The sequence below is a fragment of the Balaenoptera ricei genome, chromosome 3 (assembly GCF_028023285.1).
Source record: "Balaenoptera ricei isolate mBalRic1 chromosome 3, mBalRic1.hap2, whole genome shotgun sequence".
NCBI lineage: Eukaryota > Metazoa > Chordata > Mammalia > Artiodactyla > Balaenopteridae > Balaenoptera > Balaenoptera ricei.
The window spans coordinates 23,284,056-23,303,468 of record NC_082641.1 but is presented as its reverse complement, the minus strand read 5'-3'; the positions used below and the strand labels follow the sequence as shown (position 1 = coordinate 23,303,468).

Below are 19,413 nucleotides of genomic sequence, written 5' to 3'. Positions count from 1 at the left end.
GGAAGGGGAGGGAGAGGAAAAGAGGAAAAGGAAAGGGAGGAAAGAAGCTGTGATGTTAGAAAAGAGAACAAGGGCCCTGGGGGAATCTTAATACCGGTAATTGCTGAAAAGGAGAAAGAATGAAAGTAAAATTTAAATTTTTTTCAAGTTATTTCTTCCTCAAATTTGCTGTGTCTATTTCAAAATGTAAAAGAAACGATGTCCTGAAGTGGAAGAACTTCTAAACAACATCAAGGAATGTTTAAATATTTATATCCTTCGGATTTTTAGCACATGTTGGGATATCTATAACTTCCAGAAGGAAGATATATGTTCATGGGTAGTATATGAGGAAAAAAAAAGCAGAATAATTCATCTTTAATTTACATATGTGGGTCTCTCATAACAAAGGTTTTTAATATCTGTATTTCAATAGTCAAATAGTAAAAGGCCTACTACAAAGAATATGACCTGTTTTTTAAATCATTTTAAATAGGCATATTTTAGAATAATAATATATAAATCATTTTTACACAGTTTTTTTCTGTTAATAGAAAAATAATTATTTCCTCTAATCAGAGCCATATTTTATATTGGGTGAACATGTAAAACAATTTGCCTGTAACATTTAATTAATTGGTAAAGGTTAGTTTGAGGAAATGACTTACCAACTTATTTAGAAAATCAGATTGTGACCAAAAAATAAGTTGAAAATTAAATAAATGGTAGCATATGTTCGCGTATAAAGAAAACTTTGATAGATGATAGGATTATTAATCATATGTGGAAAATTAACTTTAATTCTCTCCCTGCATGAGCTTTTATTTTTGACATGTTTCACTACATATGAAAGGTTGTATGTTTATAAAGACAACTTATTATGCATTCTTTATTTTATTTAATCTCTTAAGAGATATCTTAAAATGGGAACTCTTAAATTAAATGAAACTGTTCATGGAATTGTTAAAATGAAACATTAAAATACTACTTAAGTTTAGGTTTCTTAGGAACTTGCTCTAAGAAAGAAAAAAACTGAGTGATTTTTTTTTTTTTTTCTTTAAATCTCTTTTATGAGGCCTAACACAGACAGTGTATCTGAATAAGTTCGGGTAAATTTTCAAGAAAAAGAGAAGAATGACCTTACACAATCAAGAAAATGAATAATTTAAAAAATTTATAAACTAAAATATGACAGTAATTTTCACAAGCAGTCAGGCACATTGCCCTTTTATATTACTAGGCCCAATGAATTATGAATGTTGGCTGGATAAAAAGCCTGAGGGTGACAACAGAGCCATGTTTTGTCATCTGCACTTACAGAACGTCTACTGCCCTAGCTGGATTTCCAAATCTTACCATTATAACTGGCTGCTAAGTTCTGACTGCTAAGGAAATACAGGAGGAGTACTTCGAGGTGGAGAACATGAAATGCTAATTGCTAACCATGATAGTGAGTCTAAAGCATGTAGACACTAATCTTTTGATCTATGTGAGCAGCCAAGCTCAGCAAACTCCCACTGTCCTAACCAACCTGAACACAGAAAAGCAAAAATCAAAATGAAAAGGCAGTTTTCAAGTGCATACATCTCAGCTGCAGGAATTATGAGTGGGAAGAACAGGTGTTCTGAGAGATTCTACAGTGCTTTGGTTGCTAAGGAGACCACTTTCATCAGTTCAGAAAGGCTGATAACCTGGACTTTTGCTGCCAAATTGGTATCAACAAAGGTTGGAACTGATATAAACATGATACACAAATAAAAAAGACAAGGGTAGTTTTAAAAATAATTCAATGATAAGGCTGCAGTGTACCTGGCAAAATACTTCTATATTAAACAAGAACAGCTGCATAATTGCTAAATAATTTGAGGTAGATTAATCTGAGCACATAATTCCAAAATTAAAGTATAAAAATAGAAGTTTATTTATGCGCATGATCTCATTAGAAACAATGTTAATGCAACTAATGACATACATGTTTCAGTAATTACATCAACGTGATGTTAATTATGAAAAACAGAAAAGTGAGTACTAGATAATTTCATTAGACATTAATAAATACTAATTAATTATTTCCTGGGCAAGCTGTGTATGAGATGCATTTATGAATAATGTGATATAACTGGTATTTTAAGAGGCAAATATGATTAACATTTCATTGCCCCAAATATTTTTAATACAAATAATTGGCTTAAAAAAGCATTACAGTTATCTGATGAGCTGTTAAACTATTTCTTGATTGATATAGTACCATTTTTTCTTTACAGCATCGAGTTACATAAAGTATGTATCTGAGAAATGAGAAAAAAAAGGAAATAGCAAGCAAGTATGAAAGAAAAATCTCTCTTCCTTCATAGATTTGATTAGTGTAGGACTAGAAATATTCAACATTTAATATATAAGATCTTTCCATGTTTCATATTACTAAAAAATAATTAAAATCATGATCCATAAACTAATGTTTAGTAAAGACTGTACCTTTCAATTAGGTTCCTTTTATGATTATTCTTTAAAAGTTTCAAAATGATGAAAATAGCATGGTAAATTTACCTTTAAAATATCAAGGAATATTATAAAACCTTAATATTTGGAATCAAATAGGAAAGCATGATATATTCTATAATATTATGCAATCATTTTTAAAATTTAAATTAACAATTAAATTTTTCTCACTCCATTACATAAAAATAAAAAATTGAAGGTAGAAAGAGACATTACATTTTTCACTTTGCCATTTTCATCATAAAGCCATTTGTTTTAGAAATAGTTATATAATTTTGGCAAAGTTTGACAGAACTGGCACATCTGCAGATAATGGTACAATTTGATATTTATAAAGTATCAAGTTTTCTATAAATATATGTTTCTAGTTTCCATGGAATTTGAGTAATCACTAGAGCTGATCTTTATTTATCTTCTTTTACTGAAATCAAATAATGTTATTTATAGGGCTGTTTCTAAGGCTGTGACAATTAACTCTTCGATTAACCATTCTATAAAACTAATATACTTTTGACTATTTATAAAGTCAACACATATACTTCAAGACAAAATCTGCAAAAAATAATCCCAGATTTAATTTAAATGCTCAAGTGAATATTACTTAAGCTCTGGTGGTTTTTTTCTTTTTTCTTTTCCTTTGCTTAATTTTGGTTTACTAGCTGGTAAAATTAAAATATTAATGTAATTTATTTTACAAGGTTGTTGTAAGAATCAAATGAGTTAATACAAGTACAATACTTAGAAATGTTCCTTGTGCATGTTTAAGTGTTACATAAATGTTTTCACTACAACATTTGCAAGCTCTGCAAAGGAAGGGATTTCTGAGGGTAACTGGCGTATAGGAGGCATTTAAAAATATGTTATTTAAATTTGGAGTTCACAGATTATATCTTTATTACTGGATTTTAGAATAGTAAATGTGAAATAGGAACCCACATTTTATACCAGTGGTCTTCAAACTGGGAAAGGTGACTCTCCATTTAAACAAGATTTTCCAAGGTGTATGTAGGCAAAGATAGTCATAGAGAATTAAGTTTTAAATTGCCAACTACAGTAAATATTCCACATTACCAAAAAAAAAAAAAAAAAAAAGTCTGCCTTAGGTGACTTTTGACATTTTTACATTTCCATTTTACACAAAGAAGGTCTTCATTTTTCCTACTCCAATTCGTACCATAGCCTCTCCCCTTTTGTGTTATAAAAAATACTGATTCATTGCTCAAATTGTTCCAGCTGTAGTCACTAGGAAATCCTTCAGGGTGACTCCTGTATTCTTTCAATACCCCTTCTTCTTATTCTTCTCTTTCTTCTCCTTCTCTCCTTCTCTTTCCTCTTCTCCCCTTCCTCCCCTTCCTGCCTCCTTCTCTCTCCCCGTCCCCCTCCCTTTTCTCTTCCTGCTCCTCCTCTCCATCCCCCACTCCTTTCTAATTATGTTCCTACTTTCTGGAACCAGAATATGTTCCAGACATGTTTTATAATGTCTGCCTCAGCCCTAGAATCAACTACTTCTACAAGGAACCCTGGTTCCTTTTGTTGGACACTGGTGCTCAGAAACCAATGTAAAATATCAATGTGAACATTAGATGAAGAGAGTTAAGGGATATAACTGAACTCTTCATACTGTTTTGCAATTTTTATAAGACTTAAATTATTTTTAAATTAAAAAGGTTAAAAATATTAATGTTGACTGTAAAGAACAATTATCCAAAATTTAGACATAAAGCAAGAGGATGAATGGATGAGCTTACAACATCACACTGGAGCACAGACCTTCACAAGGATAATTTGTTCCTGGAAAAATGTATCTTTGAATTTGTTATCTGCTATTAAACAATATTTCAGATACTGTGAAGTCACTTCTTAACTTGTAAATTATCTAATAGATAGTAAAATATAACCTGAAATGTTTCAGTTTACTACAAATAATGCCTTAACTATCTTTGTATCTATTAGCAATTCATTTTAGCATTCCTTTGGCTGACTGATAATAAAAGTCTACATTCCTCAACTTCTCCTTTGGACCAACTTCAATATCATATTGATTCTCTAATAAAGGAATCAAATAATTTTTGCCATATGTTCATTTTACCTTTTTTTTTAATAAGATTCATGATTTTAAGTTTTTTCAAAATAAGATCATAATAAATTTTCCAATAGTGAAGGCACTATAAACCCATAAAAAGTCTTCTCTTCCTTTTACACATATTTTGAATAAGGATAAAACTATCAATACAAAATGCAATACTTCAACCTTCATTGATATGTTCCAAACTCAGATATATTCAGAGTAGGGCCATAGAGTGGAGTTGAAATTTTAAAATTAATTTACTCGACTTTTTCATTCACTAGTTTTTATTATTTCTTTTTGTACTTGTTATGCTCTTTATTTCACAATTGGATCCACAGTGTTAAAAGAACTACTTTTTTTTCATATACACATTGTAGAAAAACTATTAGATCAAAAAGAGAAAATCAATTTCTAGATTAATTTTGTACAGCTAAAGTATTACTGATGTAAATATGTTTCAGTAATTATCTTTCTTTTTTTAACATCTTTATTGGAGTATAATTGCTTTACAATGGTGTGTTAGTTTCTGCTTTATAACAAAGTGAATCAGCTATACATATACATATATCCCCATATCTCTTCCCTCTTGCGTCTCCCTCCCTCCCACCCTCCCTATCCCACCCCTCTAGGTGGTCACAAAGCACCGAGCTGATCTTCCTGTGCTATGTGGCTGCTTCCCACTAGCTATCGGTTTTACATTTGGTAGTCATTCACTAATTATTGTCAAAGGATGCAATGTACCCGATGGAGAGGTCTTTGTGAGCCAATAATAGTATCTATAAGAAATATTAAAGAAAATGTGATTTTATAATGATATAATTATATGCCAAAAAACTGGATAACCTAGAAGAAATGGATAAACTCATAGAAACATACAACTTACCAAGACTAAATCATGAAGAAACAGAAAATCTGAACAGACCAATAACAAGTGATGGGTGAAATTTTCACATATTGAGGAATAACCTGTCTGTGGCCTATTAAACATACATTGTACATCTGTTTTGTTTTTTTTTTTTAACTGGAGTATAGTTGATTTCCAATGTTGTATTAGTTTCAGGTGTACAACAGAGTGAATCAGTTATACATGTACATAAATCCACTCTTTTTTTAGATTCTTTTCCATATAGGACATTACAGAGTATTGAGTAGAGTTCCCTGTGCTATACAGTAGGTCCTTATTAGTTACCTATTTTGTATATAGCAGTGTGTATATATCAATCCCAATCTCCCAGTTTATCTCTTCCTCCCCTTCCCCCCTGGTAACCATAAGTTTGTTTTCTACATCTGTGACTCTATTTCTGTTTTGTAAATAAGAACATTTTACCATTTTGACATTTCTCCAAAGAAGACATACAGATGCCAAAAAGCACATGAAAAGATGTTCAACATTGCTAATTATTAGAGAAATGCAAATCAGAACTACAAATAAGGTATCACCTCACACCGGTCAGAATGGCCATCATAAAAAAATCTACAAACAATAAATGCTGGAGAGGGTGTGAAGAAAAAGGAACCCTCCTACACTGTTAGTGGGAATGTAAATTGGTACGGCCACTATAGAGAACAGTATGGAGGTTCCTTAAAAAACTAAAAATACAGCTACTATATGATCCAGTAATCCCACTCCTGGGCATATATCCAGAGAAAACCATAATGCGAAAAGTTACATGCACCCTAATGTTCACTGAAGCACTATTTACGATAGCCAGGACATGGAAGCAACTTAAATGTCCATCGACAGAGGAATGCATAAAGAAGTGGTACATATATACAATGGAATATTAGTCAGCCATAAAAAATAACAAAATAATGCCATTTGCAGCAACATGGATGGACCCAGAGATTGTATATCTGCTTTAACTATTTAAGAAACGGGTACATGGCCCAGAAGTAAAGAATGTCCATTTTAAGATAGGGATAAATGCCTCCCTTCCTGGCATGTTAGTGCTAGTACTCCTTAGATGATAAGGCTCCCTTCCCAAGAGCCAAGGCCATACTGACTGCCTGTGTAGTTGGTGATCTGTCTTTTTTGAAATCTTGAAGGAATGTATCCCTGTCATGTTTAATGTTCTTTGTTCTGACAAGACATAAAACTGTGCTGAAAACCAAGCTTCTTTGGAACAGTTCCTCAGAGCTATCTGAGAGGCTATCTCCCCTGCTACAGTCCTCAGTTTAGCTTGAATAAAACTCTCTTCTATTCTTATTGTTGACTGGCTATTGATTACGTCCTTCAACACAAGTAAGGAGATAAAATCAAAAACCTCCCAATACAGAAAAGCCTAGGACCAGATTGTTTCAGCGGTGAATTCTACCAAACAACTAAAGAATTAATGCCAGGCCTTCTCAAACTCTTCCAAAAAATTGAAGATGAGAAAACACTCCCAAACTCCTTTTAAGAGGCCAAAATTACCCTTATACCAAAGCCCAATAAGGAAACTATAAGAAAATTACAGACCAATATCCCTGATGATTATAAAGGCAAAAATTATCAAGAAAAATATGAGCAAACTGAGTTGAACAGCACATTCAAAGGATCATATATCATGATCAGTTGGATTTATCCTTGGGATGCAATGATGGGTCAACATATGCAAATAATAAACGTGATGCACCATATTAATAGAATGAAAAATAATCATATGATCATCTCAATAATGCATTTAAATTTTGCTAAATGCTGAAAAACGAGTTAACAAAAAACAACATTCTATCATGATTAAAAAAAAAACTCAACAAATTGGGTATAGAAGTAACATACCTCAACAAAATAAAGGCCATGTATGACAAACCCACAGCCAACATCATACAAAATGCTGAAAAGTTGAAAGCTTTTCCTCTTAAGATCAGGACCAAGACAAGGGTACCCATTCTCACCAGTCCTACTCAGCATAGTACTGAAAGCCCAAGCTGGAGTAATTAAGCAAGAAAAAGAAATAGAAGACATCCAAATAGGAAAGGAAGAAGTAAAAATATCTTTGTTTGCAGATAATTTGATCTTAAATATAGAAAATAATAAAAACTCGACCAAAAAACTGCTAGAACAAATCAACAAATTCAGTAAACTTGCAAGATACAGAAAATCAACACACAGAAAGCTGTTGCTTTCCTACACACTAACAACAAAACATCAGAAAAAGAAATAAAGAAAACAATCTCATTCAAAAACAATAGTACTTGGGAATAAATTTAACCAAGAAGGTGAAAGATCTCTTTCTCTTATGTGTTTTGTCAAAATGGATCTTCCTCAACAGCCCCCCAGAAAAAAGTGCTCTCCTTAGCTTGCACACAGGGAATCAGCTTTTCACAGTGGTAATTTTATTTTTGTTGAAAGTAAATTCCAGACTCTTCTTTTCCAATTCTTTCCTTCTTATTGTGCCTCCTCTTGAGAAACTTTGTAGATTATATAACATAAAAATATTTTTCTATTATTATGTGTATACTCTGGAGTACCTAATGCAAAAAAATCTATATTTTCTAAAAATTTTAAAACATAATTTTTCCATCATTTTCCCTTATTGGAACTGGACCTCAGAAGAAAAATTTTAATAAAGAATTGGTCATTGTATGTTTGGTATGTAGATGAGTAAGCAGAGCCGAGTTTATTTTTGTTATTGTTGTTTCCATTATTGTTGTTTTGCTGTGTTATTTTGACAAATTTGTACCTAAAACAAAATAAATTCTTATTTTTCTGGGAACAAAAAAAAAGAATTGGTAATGGCCTTCCTTCCTAGGTAAGAAGAAAAAGTAGATACTTAGTGATTTTTGTATGAATTAAAGAATTGTAACAAATTTTGATATAAAACTTTTGATTGTAACTCTCTTTTGATACAGAGTTTTATTTTTATTAAGAGTCCAGGTAGTATTTCTGATAAAGTTTTTTCAACAAATTAGAATAATTTCATTTTAGTTTTAAAATATTGTATGTCTTTTTTTTTTTTATTGTATGTCTTTTAATTGATTGTATTGTCATTTAGTTATGCTAACACATTATTTTAGTTGATATATTATATACATATACATATGTAATGAAGCAAAAGTAAATATTTTAATTGGATTTTATCTATTATAACCATAGTTACAGATTTGCACACGTCTAAACACACATACAATACACACAAACACACACACACAGCCCCCAGCACATTAAGATTAAACAGCATATTAAGACTAAAACAAAGGTAATCAATAGTAAAAAATAATTTAAATACAAATTGAGGTCACAATGCAAACCTAAAAGGTCAGATAAAATCATCTCTACTTGCCTTGGTTTATCATGCTTTCCAACAATAAATTCAAAAGAAATAACAAATTGTCTTTCTAAAATAAAGTTTGTTTAACATTAATGAATTTATTCACGCAAGTAGAATAATTTCTACTTTCCTCTAATGGAGGAACCACAAAAAGTAAATTTAAAATCTGTATTTGTTTCTATAAAATGACCAAGATTTTTGTGCTCAAAACAGTTTAGTTTAATCATTATATTATTCTGTTGGTGCTCAAAACATTTGGCATACTCCTGGTTTATTTATACCAAAAATTTCTCATTTAAAGAATACTTGCTAATTATCAATTTTGCTTGTTTTTATTTATTTTCAGAATCTGCCAGGAACTGTTTCTTGCCTTTAGTACTGATTTTTGTTCATATCTTGTGTCCTCTCACAATCCTTCTTGATTTTGCTCATGATAAATTAAATCCCTAGATTGAGAATAATTAAATATTTATTGACTACTGAATCCAGTCTTGATGGAGTAAGCCCACTAACAGCCCATCTGTCTTGCTGGTCACAACTACAATCTCTGCAAAAAATTTAAATAACACCCTGAGAACTTGTAAAATTAAGCAAAAGCCAGCAGAAAGGAAAGGGAATGAAAACTTGAAGGAGTGATTCATACAGAGGTGAGCTATATGGCTTTGTTTGTTTGTTTTGGTCTTTGGTTTTGTTTTGTTACTTCTTTTCCTAGCACCCTCTGGTGAGATCCTAGCAGAGTTTTGTTGCACAGCAAAAATTCCAAGAGAAACAATTATTTTGGCCAAAGAACTAAGAAAAGTGTCCCTGTGCTCTGTACAGTTTAGGGAGAATCTCCTTTTTTTTTCTTTTAAACTTAAATCATGTTTGGGTTTCCTGGAATCGTCACCAGTTTATACAAAGATAGACTCCCTCACTTTTTGAAAGGAAGGAGAGAAAAAGTAATTATGTTTCCTTGGCATTCTCCAAATTTAATTAGTTCAAATCATGTGGTGCTGTTTCATTTTTTAAATGTAAGAAAAATTATCAGTATATCTAAATGATTGCAATTTTTAGGAATATAGTCATGTTCATGTACAAGGAAAAATACAAGGAGTTTGTTTGGATGCCTGCAAAGCTTACCACTAATAGAAAATTGTCTCATTAGCTGAAACCACTAAACCTTATAAGGGTACTGATTCAGACCCCGCAAGCTCCAGAAGATAATGACTTCTCCTTCAACTGAGACATCTTATTCACATTATCCTCTCATTGACAAAATTTAACCTGAAACCAAACATGGGATGGGGTTCTGGGCAATGCAGTTTGCTGCTTTAGATGACTGATTATGAGTCTATATATATATATATATATATATATATTTTTTTTTTTTTTTTTTTTTTTGGCTGTGTTGGGTCTTTATTTCTGTGCGAGGGCTTTCTCTAGTTGCGGCAAGCGGGGGCCACTCTTCATCGCGGTGCGCGGGCCTCTCACTATCGCGGCCTCTCTTGTTGCGGAGCACAGGCTCCAGACGCGCAGGCTCAGTAATTGTGGCTCACGGGCCTAGTTGCTCCACGGCATGTGGGATCCTCCCAGACCAGGGCTCGAACCCGTGTCCCCTGCATTAGCAGGCTGATTCTCAACCACTGCGCCACCAGGGAAGCCCGAGTCTATATTTTAATTTACTTAAATGAGAGTAATATAGCATATCAATACTTCATTAGTGAAAGCCCTTTCACCAGAGATTATTTCCTATTAGTTGGAATTTACCATGGATGAGCTGATGACTTTCTTAATAATTTAAGGCAATTCAATTTTTAGGGTATTTTTATCCTTTGAAAATATGTATTACACCAAAAATCAAACAGTTTTGCAACAATTTCATAAAATTGGTGGGCTATGGATATGATTAAACAGAAACAAGCTATTTTTTTCCCAAAAAGGTTATTTATTAACTCTTCTGTACTTTACTTCATTTAAACCACAATTATAATTTTAATAATTATACAGTTACTCAAAAGTAAATTATAATTTGAGAATTCAGGAGCTGTCATTATCACTGAAATATGCACATACAGATTATATTACATTATATATGTATCTCCTCCAAAATTCATAAACATATATTATATATAAAAATTATATGTGTAAACTTATATATTATATGTATGTATTTTTATATTTCTCCAAATTCAATGCTCACATATGATTGATAAGCTTCCATAATAATTTCTTTTTTCTTTTCATTTAAATTATAATAAATTATATTTTATTTAAATTATAATTAAATTAACTTTATATAAATTTATGTAAATTATATGTAATTTATTAAAATTAAATTATATGATTAAATTGAATTATTTAAATCATAATATAAAATTAATTTATTTAAATTATAATTAAATTATTGTTTAAATAATAAACTACATATTCTTAATTTTCTTTTATTTGCATTATATATATAATACTTTGTGTGTCTCTCTAAATACTTAGAGAAGTACCAAAATTTTTGAGGTCAAAAATATTATTCAGTATTCCATTATTAACATACTCTAGTGTAACTAATCATTTTTTGAATAGGCATTGGGGTTGATTTACTCTTTTTTTTAAATGTTGCAAAGTACATATTGATAAGTACATCTGTTTATATTTAGCTAAATTTACAGAATATTGATGAATAAAACTCTTCATTGGGGCGGGGCTTCCCTGGTGGTGCAGTGGTTGAGAATCCGCCTGCCAATGCAGGGGACACGGGTTCGAGCCCTGGTCTGGGAAGATCCCACATGCCATGGAGCAACTGGGCCCGTGAGCCACAACTACTGAGCCTGCGCGTCTGGAGCCTGTGCTCCGCAATAAGAGAGGCCGCGATAGTGAGAGGCCCGCGCACCGCGATGAAGAGTGGCCCCCACTCGCCGCAACTAGAGAAAGCCCTCGCACAGAAATGAAGACCCAACACAACCAAAAATAAATAAATTAATTAATTAATTAAAAAAACCAAAAAACAAACAAAAAAAAACTCTTCATTGGATGGAGCGTCAAATGCAGAATTACAAAATTTAAATGTTAACACATTCCCAATACAATTTACCTTATACTCTGTAAGTGGAGAAACTAAGGATCTGGAAGAATATGACTTGACAAAAACACAACAAAAAATAAAAACAAGAGCTAACATTTTTATTGTACTTACTCAATGACTAATATTCTCCAAGTGTTTACTATTTCTTTACATATATTAACTCAATGAATCCTCACAAAGACAGGCATGCTATTATAAACCTCAGTTGCAGTGGACAAAACTGAGGGACAGAGTAGAAAACTGAGCAGTAGTTATGGTAGCATTAGTAACAGCCACAGTTGTGTTAACAACTAACAATTATACAGTGCTTACCATGTGCCAGGCATTGTTTTAATAAATTTATTCAGTTACCCAATGAAATAAATGATTATCATGATTATTTTACAAGGAAATAACTGAGGCTCCAGCCTATACATGCTTTTATAAGATATCTACTAGCATATGGATCAATTATTATATATTACTCACATCATCAGCATTACTATCCAGAGAAGACATATATTTACTCCTTCATTTAATGAATATTTCCTAAACAACTATTGTACATGTAACCTTTGTTGCTTGGGGCTTTTTTGAACCCCTTTCTCTTTATTCTATATAAAAAGGTCTATAAGAAAGTGTATTAAAGTTTTATAACAGTTTAATTATTTCCATGCAGATTATATCCAAGTGTACAAGTCCACATATTTTTTATATTACCCATATTACTTAATTTTATTTATTGATATTCATATTATTATGCATAGTGTTATGCATGTGTACATGCAGTTTACTATATAATATAAAAATCATGACTATTTATTAACATCAGTGCTTTGGATTGTTTTTTTTTTTTTTGGCCGCATGGCATGTGGGATCTTAGTTCCCTGACCAGGGATCGAACCCGTGCCCCCTGCAGTGAAAGTGCAGAGTCTTAACCACTGGAACACCAGGGAAGTCCCTTGGATTCTTCGAAATACATAAGGCTATGAGAGACATATTTTGCTCATTTCAGTGCCTTTTTATCAGTCTTTATAGGAACTCCTTGTGGAGATATGTACAATATACTTTAATTAGATTCCAATTCACTAATTTATTCTAGAAAAGAGGAAAAATCAGCTGGATTCTCTATGTTATGTGAACATTAGAATATTTTTATTGCTAGCTAAAATCAAACTAAGGAAAATTCACAGTACAATGAATTTTGTTGACCTCAAAGGAAATTCTCTCACATAAGATTAGGTTTTCTTTAAAGCAAATACTAATTAAGTGTTGAAGAAATAAATTTATTTGAGGAGAAAAAGTTAGTCTCCAAAGTATTTATGACATGAAAATGTGATAAAACAATGACAGATTGATGTGAAAAAGAGGGTTTAGGCATACACAGAAAGTACCTTCCACCATATGCTTGTGTAATGAAGCCAAAAAAATCATTCAAATTGTTTTAGCTATAAGGAAGGCATTGTATTTAAAATATGTATTCCTTATTTCAATTGAAAGAATTCAATAAACTATTTTAGATATTACTATTTACCAAACACTGTGACAGTAACTTGGTGTATAAAATTATATCTATTTAAAATGTTTAAATCTCTATAAAAATATAATTATATGAAAAAGTATGAGATAATTTCAATACTGTTGTATAAATTTTAAGAAAGTAAAGGTAATAAAGTAGCTAAAGGAGACGTAATTCATCCAACTTATTGCACTGCAGTAACATAGGTAGATGTTTGTCATATGCCATTCATTTAGATGAACTACTTATATTCCTTTTCTTGTTTAATCCTCCATGGGAATCACCATGTGAATCAATTACTATCACTATAATTATTGCTATTCTGCTATATCCTTATTTTGTAATGAGGAATATCAGGATTAGAAAGGTTTGATAGCTTTTCCATTGTTCCACAGCTTGTGGATGGTGGAGCAGAGATTATAAACCACAGTCATTTAACCACAGAATTTACAGAGATGACACGTGATCCAAATCTGAAGTGTGATTTACAATTACTTAGAGTGGAGAGTGATAGAGCTGTGGATCGTGTTTGCTGCGTTGATGGTGACGCTGATGCTGTGGTGTGTGGGGGGTTGTGTAATTGGGTGCAGTAAAAAAACCAATCACATAATAGAATAAAATAGAAAGCCATTTCAGGAAGTGTATAAAGACATAAATTACTGTAACATGTTCAGGAAAGTAAACATATTTTTTATTTGAACATGAAGGTATTGTAAGAAGATCAAGTTAGAAAGTTGGGTAGTTAGAAAGTAAAATAGGCAATTGTGAGTTAATCAGATCAGAGAAGCCGCTGTATAAATGCTATGAAGCTTGATATTTTCCTGAAGAATATTAGGAAATAACTGAAGTGCTTGAAGAAAAGTGGTGGAGCAGTCATATTTGTGTTACAGCTCATTCTTCCATATGAAAAACAGATATTTTATTCAGTTTCCTGAGATAAAATTTACACACATTAAAATGCACCTGAATGTGTATACTTGCATAACTAACTCCATCACCCCAAATGTTCCTTCATGCCTGTTAGCAATCAAACTCACCCATCTTCAGCCCCAAATAACCAATGATTTACAGTAGCCAAAACTTGGAAGCAACCCAAATATCCATCAACGGGAGACTGGATTAACAGATGGAAGTATACTTATGCAATGAATTTTTTTTTAGCAATGACAAAGGATCAACCATGATGCATGCAGCAACACAGAAAAATCTCAAAAACATTATGTTGTATGAAAGAAGCCAGGCACAAGAAAACACGTTTACATTAAATTCCCAAACAGCAAAACTAATTATAGAAAACATCAAGCATGCAGAACTGCTTAAGGTAAGGAGATTGTTTTGATGGTTTGATAAGAAAACCCTTAATTATGGAGGTAATGATAGTTTTTTGATAAATAGATTTGGGATATTAAATTTCCTGCACTTGTATATTACAACTAAAACTTTTTTTAGGAAAACATTATTTTGGAAATCAAGATACCTGAAATTCAGATTTAAGTTACAGTTCTATTATGTATTAGCTATAAACTCTTTAGAAAGTTATGGTGTCTTACTGAGATTCAAAATCCTATAACCAGCGTTTGAGATAAGTTTTCTCATTGAACTTTGGTAATTATGAAAAGGCATGACAGATATTAAAGTGCTTAATGGAGTATCTGGCTCACAGTAAACTAATTTCAAGTGAGGAGTAGATAGATATCAATACTGTTATCCTATCAGTACTGTTATCCTATAAAAAAATTATTTTTTCTTACCTTTTTCAAAAGCTGAGGAAACATCTGCTCAGTCTTTAGGGTCCTTGAGAACTGGTGACCCTTCCCCTCCTCAGTCTCTGCCTGGCCGGGTGCTGAGATGGCATGGGGGGGCGTGGGGGGGGCGTGGGGGGGGTCACTGGTGCTTCTGCTTGGAGGATGAGATCAGGCAAGGGGGCAGGTCAGCGGGCACCCTGTGGCCCTTGAGCTTGACTTTGGCGAGGTGGTTGCCCAGGACAAATTCCTCGTCTCCCAGCAGCCCGTCCTGGTCTACATCGGCCAGCTTCCAGACCTCCCCCGGCAACGTACGGGGCTGCATGGACTTCACCATCTCCTACTTGGCGTTGGTACTCATGATCTGACTGCTGAAAGGTGACAGTATGTAGATCTCGTTGCAGGTGGGCTTCTCCTTGTCCACCACCCACTCAACGTCATCAGTGTCCTCACCAGGCCCCTCATAGTCATGCCCCAAGCACCTGTTCTAGAGCAATACAAGGCACGGCCCTTCACAGCCTGGCCCGGCACACCATGCCATCATCTGGGCGTGTCACTGACCAGAATATCGTCCATCATGTCTAGCAGCTTGGGCTTCAAGGCCTGGAACTTCAACCAATGCATCTCTTGTCCTCCGGGCCTTGATGACCTCTGAGAACTCTTTGGAGATACCCACTTCAGAAGCGTCAAAGAGCAGGATGATGCGGTCCACACGCTTGGTGAACCACTCCAGGCCCTCCACAAGGTCATAACCTCTCCTGAGGTGCTTTCTTTCCAGACAGAATCCCAGGAGCGCCAAGGATGTGTATGCTGTCCAACACTGGGCTAGGCAGCTGGGCACGCATGAACCTGTTGGGGAATCTGTACCGAAGACGTTGAGCTTGTGGAAGTGGTGCCACAGACGTCACAACGAGCAGGTGTCGCCGAGCACCACATCCTCGGCGAGGCTGTGTTTGGTGGCGAAAAAAGGAGTCAGTGGTGTGCTCGGCCCTATACGAATTCCCAGGAAGCCCTTCTTCATCAGGTGCCTCCTGAAGGTGGTTTTGCGCATACTGTACAGGCCCACGAGGAGTAGCCTGGGCTACGGTCAGAGTCGGCGTCGGAGTCCTCCAGCGGCGGGGAATGGAACTCGTGGGAGCCTTACTGCTCCTCCAGGGGCAGCAGCTTCCGGGGGATACAGTGACCGCAGCCCCTCGGCCACCATTTAGAAGAGCTCTGGCTCCTTCTTGTGGCGAGTATTCTTGCCAAGCCAGCTGAACGTGCTGCCAGAGATGCGGCTGGCTGTGGCTGGTCAGATGGCTGGCTGAGAGCCGGAAGAGGGCGGAGAGCCAAAGGCGGGCCGGCGGCGGGGACGGCGTGCGCTGCGCGTGCGCACCGCAGGGTCGGTCGCAGGCGCCTCTCTTCTGCGGATAATCGGCTGGGGCTGAGGAGATTTGAAATAGGGGATTGGAGGGTTTACCTTAAAAGAACAAGGTAAATGCATCTGTCTGATCTTGTGACATCTACCATTTTGAAGCACATTGTGTGTTGCCAGGGGGAGGTATCTCTACTCTCACTAACTTAGAGAGATAGTACGAGTTAGGTGTTTTTATTGAGAAGATCAAGACCAAAGAAGACGTGACTAAATGTTCAGAGACTCAATTTATGGGGATGTTATTCAAAATGTAAGAATATAACTAGGTGAAATTACCTTAAGAACCAGTTAGAAAATAAGAAAACACACTTGTATATATGAGACAATTCATAATTTACTGCATTTATTTCTTAATTTATACTTTACCCATTGATGTTTAATAGACAAGGTTTGGTAATTTACTACCTCAAAGTATGTCTTTTTTAAAAAGGAACTTGTAATAATGTATTAGCCCAGACTCAGACCAAAAAGTGCCTTTACTGCCCTATCAGATGGTCAGTGTTGGGACACACATTACATGGGAACTTCAAGATGCTCAAGTTTAGTTAATGATGGACTGTTTCACAGCAAAAGATCAAATAGTTTGTTTCCTTATACTTCCAACTAAATTATTCTGTTCTGAAAGAAACTAATCAAGTAGAATCAACTACTTATGTCTTGCTTTCATTTATGAAATTCTTTTGTTTTCCTATCATGGAATAGAGTAAAGCTATGAAGTCATAGGTGTTTAATTTTAATATACATTAAAGTTTTATAGCACATGATGGGATTCTTCTTGTGTATTTTTGCATTTCCCAGAAATGACTCAGTGGTATTATTTTTAGTGTGCCCATAAATATTTAATGAACATTCAATGAACCATTAAGAGAAAAAGTATTTCCCACTGCCCCTAATAGCTTTTTATCAAAAAATAATGAAATGAAAAATTGACGGTCCAATGTGAGTTTGATACAAAATTGGAATGCAAAACATGCTGTCATTCACATGAAAAATAATAATTAATGTGAAATGCCACTACGTGACAATTTGCATTAACCCTATTCATAAATAAGACTATTGTTCTGAAAGCCCTGAAATGACATTTATGTTTTGTTAAAGGTGAATATATTCTGAATCAACTCTCAGAACATGAAGAATTATCTTTGATCAAAGTTGTGCCATGGAACTTTGTTTAATGATAGAAATGTCCTGCAATTCTGGATTATCTGACATGGTAGATACTAGCCACAGGTAGCTATTAAGCACTTGAAATGTGATTAGGATGACTGAGGAATTGCCTTTTACATTTGAATTAATCAAAGTTCAAATTTAAATAGTTATATGTGGCTAGTGGCTATTGTATTAGAACAGTCTTAGATTGATAATGGGACTTATTTCCACATTGGACAATTATCCACAACAGGGATTAGTAACTGTGAGGGAGGGAAGCAGGATTTTTTATTTGACACAAGATCAATGATCTGTTCTTCCTCTGAACTTAAGCACCAAAGAGAAAGCTGGCACATATTTTACAAAGATTTCCCACAAGTTTTTCTACGTATAACTTGTTCACATGATATGATGAGAAATTTTCTTTTCCAAGAAAGGTATTGAGAATTGACCTTCATTAACATAGCCTAGGAATCTTAACTAAGAATTGAACCCCACCCCTCCTACCATTTTCACTTGTCTTGACTTTGTCCCTAGATATTCTTGCTCATGAATTTAGGGCTAGAAACCAGTAGGTAGATATTGTATTTGATTCAAGGAAATCCTGTAAGCCAATATATGATAACATAATTTGCTTATTTAGGCAAATAGTTCTTATAAAAGGAAAAATTTTGCTCACCTGGGCAAGCAGTTTGGTTATCAGACAAGTTTACTTATTAAGGCCATTTCCTGCCTGTGCCTACAATCCTAAACTTTTGTGTGAAAAATGTTTCCAGCCCCAATGAGCTTCTCACAATGAAAGACTTGCTTTAAACCAGTTGGCCCCAGACTCTGATAATTCTGTATGTATCTTCCCCTTCTGAGATGCACTAAGATTCAGTCAAGGCAGTGTTCTCCATACCTGCACTGGTCTAAAAATTAGTTTGCTTAATTAATAAGTTTTCTGGTGACCTTTTTTAGGGAGTCAGTATTGCACTGAGATATTGATAGTAGTCCCTAGTTAATAATGGTTAAAATTCACACTTTCTTCTTTCTGGAAAGAAATGGAAAGAAGTTGGTAAAGGCCCAGATCCAAAGTTAGCCACGTTTTGTTTCACTCTCCCTCTCTATAAAATGAGAATATTAATAGTACTAATGCCACATGGTTGTTAATAAGGTTTGAATTCATTGATCCATAAGATTCAGTTAATTTTCTCCCATTTAAGCCCTGAAGTGACATCGATTATTTTTAATATTTAACCCAAAACAGAAATATCTCGTGAAATGTTAATATTTTCTCAGTAGAGTGAAAAATATCATTAAATGTTTGGATAAAGCAGGATTTATGTATTAATTATATAATAATATTAAATATGATATATGTTAATTATATTTAATTATATAAAATTACATTAATTATATAATTATATACATTAGCTATATAATTAATATAAAAGTCAAATTGAGCCTTTCTATTCATAAAAATATATATTATATATATATAAATACATTGGAGTTTTTTAAGAGTAGAAAGGCTGTATTTAACTTTGAGTTTCAGCCTTACGCTACAGTCCAGATAACCAGAAAACTATGCGTTTCTGATTTCAGACACTGGCCCAGGGCATAGTAATGTTCCCAAAAAAATTCATGGGAAGAAGGGTGGTTGGAATAATGCAGGACTGTACATGGTCCTCCAATGCCATAAACAGCTGCACTCTTTCCTTTCCGGTAAAATTATCACATACACCAGCTTTTACAGTTTTCTATGAGAGAAAAA

At 33.9% G+C, this 19,413-nt stretch overlaps 1 pseudogene; it reads right to left on the bottom strand.

Annotated features, from left to right (window-relative positions):
• Positions 1-15,236: 15,236 nt before the first annotated feature.
• Positions 15,237-16,878, bottom strand: LOC132363307 (EH domain-containing protein 1-like; annotated as a pseudogene).
• Positions 16,879-19,413: the final 2,535 nt, after the last annotated feature.